The following is a 9,467-nucleotide window of genomic DNA, read 5'->3' on the forward strand; positions in this document are numbered from 1 at the left end:
GGCCAGAGAGACACAGCCTCAGAGCAAGGCCAACCAGTGAGTGACTATAGGAGATCAGGAGAAAGACTATATAACTATACCAACATCAGAAGCATCAGGACAAAAACCTCTGGTTCAGGGGCCTTCCCCCATATACCTGGCCCTTCTCCAATAGCTATCTCTCTCCACTAGGTCTCAGCCAACCTGATAGGTCTTTCCTTTTACTGACTAAGCCCTGGGGCAAACAGGAGATAGACCCTTTCAGACAAAGTATAGGGCCACAGAGGGAGCTCTTCATGAGCTAAAAGGTCATAGCCCCAGAATATACAGGCAAGTAACCCAGAGTGACATTAAAGTGGCAGGATGCTATATGAAGAGAATCAGGAAGGCAACAGCCCAAAAGAGCAGATGCTTAGGGAAATGCTAAAGACAAAAGACAAAGAAAAGAATTTTTTTAAAGCCAGACTTCGAATAAGAAGAAAACCAAGACAGATGTTAGTTAATTCTTAACTACAAATTGTGTTTCTGTCTTCATCATCAAACTGACCTCAAATCCAAGCTTAGCATAACAGGCTTTTTGTAAACTGGCCCCACTAGCCTGTCTAGTCATTGTCTCCCATTATTCTGAATATCAGCTTCTTCAAAGACCTACGTGCTTTCCCACCTCCAGGCCTTTGAGCCTGCTGCGCCTTCTGCTACAGATTCCTTTCCCCTTTTGATCGTCCTTCCCTGACTTCCCCAAGCAGACACGGAAGTGCTCTCCTCCAGCTCCCCTAGCACCTATCTATGTGTCTGTTACAGCACCTCCCATAGGATATTATAATTTCTTGGCTTGCTTCCACAATAGCTTATGAGGTCGACAGGGATTATATCGTTTTATCTTTGTATCCCAAAAACTTATCATAGTATCTGGCTCATAATTTCATAAACGAATGAATCAAATGAAGGCAGTGAGGATGCGTGAAAAAACAACCGTGGACCAGGCTCTGTATCATGTATATCTGTCATCTCTCCCCCAATGGCTTGTGATAGACGTACAGAGAACAGTGTCTGAAACATAGAAAGTGATCAATAAAAACTGATTGAATAAATCTAGTGAACAAAGAGCTTTGAAAGATCCAGCAAAGTGTCATTTGTGGCCATGATTATAAAGAACACTTCCAACTCTAAGATTTTGTGGACTTTTTTAAAAAGTTCATTTATACAAATTTATACAGATTTTCCTGAATATTTTGGAAAGGAAAGAAGGGAAACTAGCACTTATTGAACAGCTACAAATGTGTTAGACACTTTACATATGATATTTGATTTGTTTTCCATAATCCTGGGAAATTGGAATTATAAGCCCCATTTTATAAATAAAGGAACCAAAGCTAGAGATGCAGGGCCAAAATTTGAACCCAGGTGAGCCTGACCCCAATCCTAAGTTTTTTCCACACTGCACACTTGAACCTCTGGGAAGAGCACAAGGCATGCCTCCCTATCGGTCCACTCCAGGATAAGGAGTTCTGAACCAGCCAAAGTTCCACTGGATCATGATCCAGAGGGAGGAGTGTTCAATAGAAGCAAAAGAAGGTACAAAACGGTGAAAAGCTCAGTCTTCCTGTGAGGAATATCACCTTTTCTTTGGTGGAAAGGTTTACATGGTTCTTCCTTTTCCACCCATGAGACTGCAAGGAAAATCTTATGGACTCTTCACCTTGGAAGAAAGCAATCCCTCCTTTGCTCTTCCCTTTCCCCAAAAGGCCAAGTAACGGTCAAGACAATCAGGTTATGATCCAGAGAAAGACGGCAAGGAGGCATCCATGTGGGCCTACTTAGAGGCCTTAAGTTAGATTAGAGAGGAGAGCAGTCCTGAAGCTTACATCCCCTACAGGCCAATTATTTAGTCAGCTCAGGCTGCTATCACAGAATGCCATAGATTGGATGGCTTACACAACAAACATTTATTTCTCACAGCTCTAGGTGCTGAGAAGCCTAAGACCAAAGTGCCGGCAGATCTGGTGTCTGGTAAGGATATTCTTCCTGGTGTGCAGATGGCCATCTTCTTGTTCTGTCCTCACACAGAGAGCAGAAAGAGCTCTAGCCTTTTTACGCCCTTATAAGGGCAGTAACGCAAAGACCCACCTAATAATCTCACAAATGCCCCAGATACCACCATACTGGAGATTGAGACTTCAACACATGAATTTTGAGAGGACACAAACATTCAATCCATACCACCAATTCACCAAATTATAAACCTACATAAAAATTTGGAGCCAAAGTCCTGTTAGCAATATGGAATTTTCCTTTGCCTGGAACGTCCTCTGTGTAGGATGGTGGCATCTAATTGGGGCGACAAGGAATCAGCCAAACTTTTTCCCCTGAAACATGACTGACAAGTTGACTTTAATGAGTAAAGTAAAGAGTACAACAAATGGTGCTAGGACATCCAGATAATCTACATGCAAAAGAATGGATCTGGACATCTACCTCATATCATATAGAAAAATTAACTCAAAATGGATCAAAAACCTAAATTCAAGAGCCAAAATTACAAAACTCTTATAACAAAACATAGGGGTAAATCTCTGTGACCATGTATTATGCAATAGTTTTTTTAGATATGGCACCTAAAGCCAGGCAACCAAAGAAAAAATATACTAGACTTCATAAAATTTAAAAAAATTGTGCTTTAAAAAATACTACCAAGAAAATAAAAAGGCAACCTACAGAATGAAAGAAAATATTTGCAAATCAAATATCTGAGAAAGGTCTAGTATCCAGAATACATAAAGAAACCTTACAAGTGAGTAATAAAAGACAACTCAAATAAAAATAGACAAAAGATCTGAATAGGTATTTCTCCAAAGAAGATATACCAGTGGCCAATTAATACATGAAATGACACCTACATCATTAGTTATCAGGAAAATGTAAATCAAAACCATAATGAGCTATTACTTCATACATTCTAAGATGGCTATAATCAAAAAGACAAGTTTTGGTGAGGATGTGGAGAAATGAGCAGCCTCATACATTGTTGGGAATGTTTTACAGCCACTCCAGAAAACAGTTTGGCAGTTACTCAAAAAGTTAAGCAGAGTTACCACATGACCAGCAATTCCACTCCTAGAGAATCCAAGAGAACTAAAAATACATGTTCACACAAAAACAATTATTTACAGCACCATTATCCATAAGACCCAAAAAAGGAAACAACCCAAATGGCCATCAACTGATAAATGGATTAACAAAATGTACCATACGATGGAATTTTATTTGGTCATAAAAAGGAATGAAGTACTGATACAACAACAGAAATAAACTTTGAAACTATCATGCTAAATGAAAAGAAGCCAGATGCAAAAGGCCACATGATGTATGACTCCAATTGTATGAAATTTCCTTAACAGACAAATCAACAGAGAGAGAAAGTAGATTCATGTTGCCAAGGGCTGGGGGTGGTGGGTAGTAGAAGGAGAGATAAGGAGTGACTGCTAATGGGTGCCGGGTTCCTTTTTGGTGTGATGAAAATATTCTGAAATTAAATAGTGGTGATGTTTGCACAATTATTGTACACTTTCAAAGGGTGAACTGTATGATGTGTAAATTATATCCCAATAAAAACAGTGAGGTACAACTATAAAATGAAGCTAAGTGTACACATTATAACGTATGTACCATCAAAGATATATGACAAAAAAGTAATAAACTTGAAAATCACGGCTGGACATTGGTGTTTACTTTCATAATAACCAATATGAAAAATACAGAATTTTATTGCCATAAACTGAACTCCAAAGTAAGAAAGACTGAGAGGAAAATTAATTGGATTTCCATGAAAAATATCCAAGGATAAATATTTGCTTTCTTCCCAATATCTTAGCTGTTTGGAAGCTGAGCTCCCTAGAGCAGATATAAGAGCCTCTGTGTTAGATTTGCTAACAGCAAACAAACTTGAAAAAACTCAAGTATAAGAACCTGAGCTTCAGATGCTCTGCCTTTGGTAAATGGTAAATGGATTCTCTCCCAGTGAACTCTGTCACTGCAGAGGAGCATTCCACCGTGATAACGACAAAGTAACAGAGTAGAACTTTCAATTACCAACCTCTCAACCTTGGAGATGGGGTGAACCTTTCATATAAGACTTTTTTATAAATCCTTGAATTAATATGTGTGAGTCCAAATGACCAGTTTTTCTAAATAACCGTCAGCTCATGTTAAGAATACTGAATCACAAGCAAACTTTTTACACATACAATGTAAAAGTGAAGATATAATGCAATATTCTAGAACTGTGCCTAGCATATCAGAAGCACCCAATAAATATTTGTTGAATGAATGTTTATAAGAGTTACTATTGTTTACTAAATAATTTGATCAAAAATAAGGCAATCAGTAATAGTATTTCTAAATCAACTTATCTATATCAATAGAAAATTGATATGTATTCCTATTATGGTATTCCTAATGTAATATCACATCCTCATTGATATTCAAACTGACAAGTCAATGATTATTAAGAAAGATAATTAGTCCATTATATGTAGAAAGGACATTGTAATTAATTATTAAAATTATTCCCCTCACCTAGTAAACCTTTCTTAAGACAACTTGAGGTCAATAAAACTGCAAGGATTTGTGAGGTGATTAGTTTCTTACACACTCTACAATTTATTTTAGTTAATAAACTAAGAAAAGATATATTAATACAGTTTAACAATATGGCGTCCATTCTTCACATTCTAAAACCCCAAGACAAATCAAAGCAAAACACAATTAGCCTCACTAATATTTATTAGAGATCAGCATGAAGGGAAATTCTTTCTAAAACACATCTTAAGGCATACCAATTTATCAATGCCAAGAAAGTCAGCAATTAATTTTATATTATATTTTCCATTTTTTAAGCCTCTTTATAAAATCAGGGAAGTTATTTCTCAGTATCTAATAACTATGGGCGCTCGAAATACTATATAGGATCATAGGATGGCTAAAAGTAGAAAATATGTCTAGAGATCAGATCTTTTCTTTCAAAAGGACACTTCTTCTGTAAGTCTGTTAGGATAAGACTCTACAAGTTCACAATGTGTGGCAGACAACTATCAGAAACAGCCTTCTTCAATCTCCCTTACCATACATAGTATAAGCTCTTTTCTTCTTCTATCTTCAAGGACACATGAAGATGACATGTGTATCACCCTTTGTGTCACTATCTTTTAGCTTTTTTATTAGAATTCACACTACCCAAATGTCTTTTACTTACTTTCTTTACCTCTTGATTTGCTGACATTACAAAATAACATTTTCACAGAAAATGTGGATAGTTATCTGATCTCTGCATGGGAAGGGCTTTCTAAGCATAAAAGTAATGAATCATAAAGCAAAAGATTAATTGGTAGACAACAAAATTGTTTTAATTTCTATAAATCAAAAGTCATCATAAATTAAATGAAAAGGCAACTGTGGGGGAAATGCCCCATATGACAAGCAAAGGGGTAATATCCTTGACTGTATCAAGAGTTCATACAAATCAAGCCTGAGCAACATAGTGAGACCCCATAGCTCAAAAAAAAAAAAAAAATTAGCTAGGCATGGTGGTACAGGCCTATAGTCCCACAGTCCAAGCTACTCAGGAGGCTGAGGCAGGAGAATCACCTGAGCCCAGAAGTTTGAGGTTACAGTGGGCTATGATGATGCCACTTCACTCTAGTCCAGGCAACAGAGTGAGACCCTGTTTTGAAAAAAAAGAGTTCACATAAATCAGTGTGTGGCCAAGAGAGTGCCCTAGCATTTCCCTCTTACTCCATACAAGAAACTGCAATGTTCCTACAAAAAAAAGGTTATAGCTTCTTTCTCCCAGCTATGAAGATTACTCTGCCTCTCATCTTCTGCCTTGGTCCTTTACCTCCTACCGGATGCCCTCTTTCTTCTGAGCTCTGTTTGACTGAAGGATCAGATAAAAAGGCAGTCAACCCTCATCTTGATTCCAGATTTTTCCAAAGACCCAGACTCTGAAACATTGTTTTCTACCCTTCTCTGTGGCCTGCAGACAAGTAACAACTCATCCCAGGCTCCAGGGATACCTAATCTGACTAATTCCAGCCAAAGCCCAGCATACTGGCTCCTAGCTGGGCTGGGGAAGACAGAAATCAAACAATTAAACAATTGATAAGAAAAAATTGAGACTCTAAATAGAAAAACCATCAAAAAACTTGTGCAGACAATTCACAGAAAAGAAATATCTAAGAACTAACAATAAGATTTTTTTAACACTTAAAGACATTCTTAATGACAAGGTGAGTTAAAGTAAGGAGGTGCCATTATCTGTGAAATTAGCAAAACTTTTTTTAAAATAATAATGCTAACATAAGTGTCATAAAACTGATAGTGGGATTGTAAATTGGTATAATCTTTCGGAAGAACAGTACGGCAGTATGTCTCAAGAACATTCACAATGTCCCTGCCCTTTGACTATGCAATTTCATTTTTAGGAATTAATCTTAAGTCAAAAATGTAGTGAAAATATTTAAGTATAAAGACTTGCATCACTACATTTTGTACCTGAAATATAAATATACAACAATAAGTAAATTATAAATAGATCATGTTTCATCCATAGTGTGGGTTATTACAGAGCTAATAAAAATTACATAAGAGCTGACCCTTATAGAGCACTGACTAAGGACCAGTCCTTGTTCTATTCAGTTAACATGTATTAACTCATTTACTCCTCAAAACAACATGACATGGAACCTGTGAGATAGGCAGGTGCTACTATCATCTCCATTTTACAGTGGAGGAATCTGAGGCCAGAGAAATTGGCTCAAGGTTAAACTGAGACAGAGTTGTATATCCTTATCTAAAATTCTAAAATCTAAAATGCTCAGAAAACCAAATGTTTTCTGAAAATTTGTGGTACTCATTTGTTGGCAAAACCTGACCTGAACTGACGTGAAACTGTACATTGTCTTTATCCCACTGAATTCATTTTACTAAAGAAAAGTTAATGTGTTTGATTACAGGGTGCTGTCCCAGGCCCCACTAGAAGTGATATAGTATCTATACCATGTTGTCTGTTTATAAACTGAAAAATTCTCAATTTTAAAACACAAATAGCCTCACAAGTTTTAAATAAGGAATTGTGGCAGAGCTAGAATTCAAATCTAAGCTATCTCTCTGGCTCCTGGAGTCTGGGCTCCTAACGACTACATGATATTTTCAGAGACTGTTTAATGACATGGGAAAACGCTTATAATTCAAACATGTAAGCATGTATTAACTACATACTATGTGCCAGACACACAGACAAATTTTAAATTGCAATTGTGACAAGTGCTACTAAGGACAAACAACTGGGTCAGAAGAGCCTTTATTAAGGAGGTTTGTCCTAGACAAACAGAGGCAGTTTTCCTGAGAAAACATTTGATCTGAGATGTGAAGGATGAGCAAGAGTTAATCAGACTAAAGAAAAGAGGGGAGAACGTACCTGGTAGGGAGAAGAGCATATGCAAAGGCCCTGTAGTAGGAGGGAAAATGGTGACCGAGGAGTGAAAAAGAACCAATACAGAATAACCATACACCTCAGTTTGTCTGAGAGTCCCAGGTTAAACCTTTTGTCCCAGTATAAATAACAACACTCTCTTTTACTCTAAAAATATATTGGTCTGGATGACAAAGTATACAGTCACCCAACTTTTAGGACACATTAGAGTTGCATCTTTATCCCAAGAATAATGAGAAGCTATGATGGATTTTAAGCCGGAGGGGTAGGGGGGGTAAGTAGCATAATCAAATTTTAATTGTTAAAACATTACTTTTGCTGTAGTACAAAGAATGGATGGGAATATTGAAAGGCTAGACTGAATACCTTTAGACCAGTTAGGATGCTATTACAGGAGACTAAGCAAGAGATAATGGTAGCTTGGTCTAGGGTGATAGTGTTAGGGACAGAAATAAGTGGATGGATTTGAGATTTGGTTTGAAGATAAAATGAACAGAATTTGACGATTATGTAGCTATGGAAGGAGAGGGAGTGCCAGGTGTCAAGGATGAGGCCAAGATTTCTAGCTTGTAAACTAGAGGGTGGCATGATTCACTGAGATAGGAACACTAGAGATTTACGTGGGCTAAAAAGTTAAATGTGTGGTATATCTGCATGTGTGTCACAATTTGAAGGGGTGGACCTGGAGAGCAAGGAGAGAAAATACAGGTTCAAAACCTGTTGATATTTTTTTACATTCACAGAGCCCTCCTCCAACACATGACCATTCTATTTTCTGGGTGAACATTCGAGTTGTTTGGTGGTCAGACGAAAAAGAAGATCCTCCTCAGCTGGATGCGGGACCAGGAGTATCAGATCACTGTTAGCACCCAAACAGCCCTTACAACTAATTCTCAAGTGCTTTACATTTACCATTCACAAAAGTTTCACATATAGGTTCATTTAAACCCACGATTTTGTGAGAAATTATAATCTGCATTTAGGAAACTGAGGCAGAGTGCTTAAATTACCTGCCCACAGAGCCAGCAAGGCGCTGCCCCCATGTCATCCTATCTCTTCCTATGCGCATCCATTGTGTGCAGAGGACTACATTAGGTGCTATAAGACAGCTACCATATAATGAGGTCTAGGAGATTAAAAAGGAGAGAAAGAAAAAAACCCAATTTTAGAATTTCTAAGGATGTTTTGCTTTTCCCACACACTTACCCTACAGTAAGTTCGCTTTAAACTTTCAAAGAGGTTCACGTCCCAAGATGGGGTGGAGGTAAAACGGTGTAGATGAACGGGGGCAGCCAGGGATCACCCCAAACAGCGGACCCGGGGGAAGCGGGGTCCCAACGGCTCGGCCCCTGGAGACACACCGGGATCCCCCAGCACCAGGGGCCGCCAGCCGACCGGCAGCGGGAGGCCCAGAGGCCGGTTTGCCCGGCGCGTTGCCATAGCAACGGCCGCGGCCGGCGACCGCTCTAGGCCGCCCGCCCCCTCCATGGGACCTGCCCTGCGCCACGACCTCTGTGGCCGCCACTCACCCCGTCCCGCGGACGGGCTGGCCTCCGACAGGCGCGCACGCTTCGCGCCGGTTGTCGCCGAGCCCGGAATTCTGCACCTGGAGAAACTTTTTGGCCCGCAGAGCAGCCTCAGGGAGGTGGACGGGGGCCGCGCGGGGACAAAGCGCGTTGGCGGGGGCGTAGCCCCTTCTCCCCGCCGCGGGGCTGGCGAGGAGGTGTCGGCCGCACAAGGGCGCCTACGTGCGGGCACGTCCCAGGTGTCCCCGCCAGCAGCTCCTCTCAGGGACTGACCCGAGAATTCTGTCTCGGACACAGAGAAGCAGCCACGTGTTAGATCAAATTAAAGCTTTCCAACAGTAGTATCACGGTACTGAAGGCATGCCCACACCAACATCCTCACCCCACAGCTGGGGCTGCAAGCCTTTCACTGCGGTGGGGGGGGAGCGGGCCTAAAAGGACACGAGAGTGCTGGGGGGAGCGTGTGTGTCCCC

The 9,467-nt window shown here is 40.0% G+C and overlaps 1 protein-coding gene across 3 annotated transcripts in view; it reads right to left on the reverse strand.

Moving 5' to 3' along the window:
- The window catches only part of STK33 (serine/threonine kinase 33), a 129,310-nt gene extending 120,252 nt beyond the window's left edge, over nt 1-9,058 (reverse strand). For 2 of the 3 annotated variants that reach the window (XM_045557459.1, XM_045557458.1), the window contains exon 1: nt 8,675-8,874. The gene's annotated coding sequence lies outside the window, so the exon portion shown is untranslated. Of the gene's footprint in view, nt 1-8,674; nt 8,875-8,997 lie in introns of those variants that run through there. The other variant, XM_045557460.1, reaches the window with a different exon arrangement.
- Between the last annotated feature and the right edge of the window lie 409 nt (nt 9,059-9,467).

The sequence above is a fragment of the Lemur catta genome, chromosome 7, assembly GCF_020740605.2.
Source record: "Lemur catta isolate mLemCat1 chromosome 7, mLemCat1.pri, whole genome shotgun sequence".
Lineage (NCBI taxonomy): Eukaryota > Metazoa > Chordata > Mammalia > Primates > Lemuridae > Lemur > Lemur catta.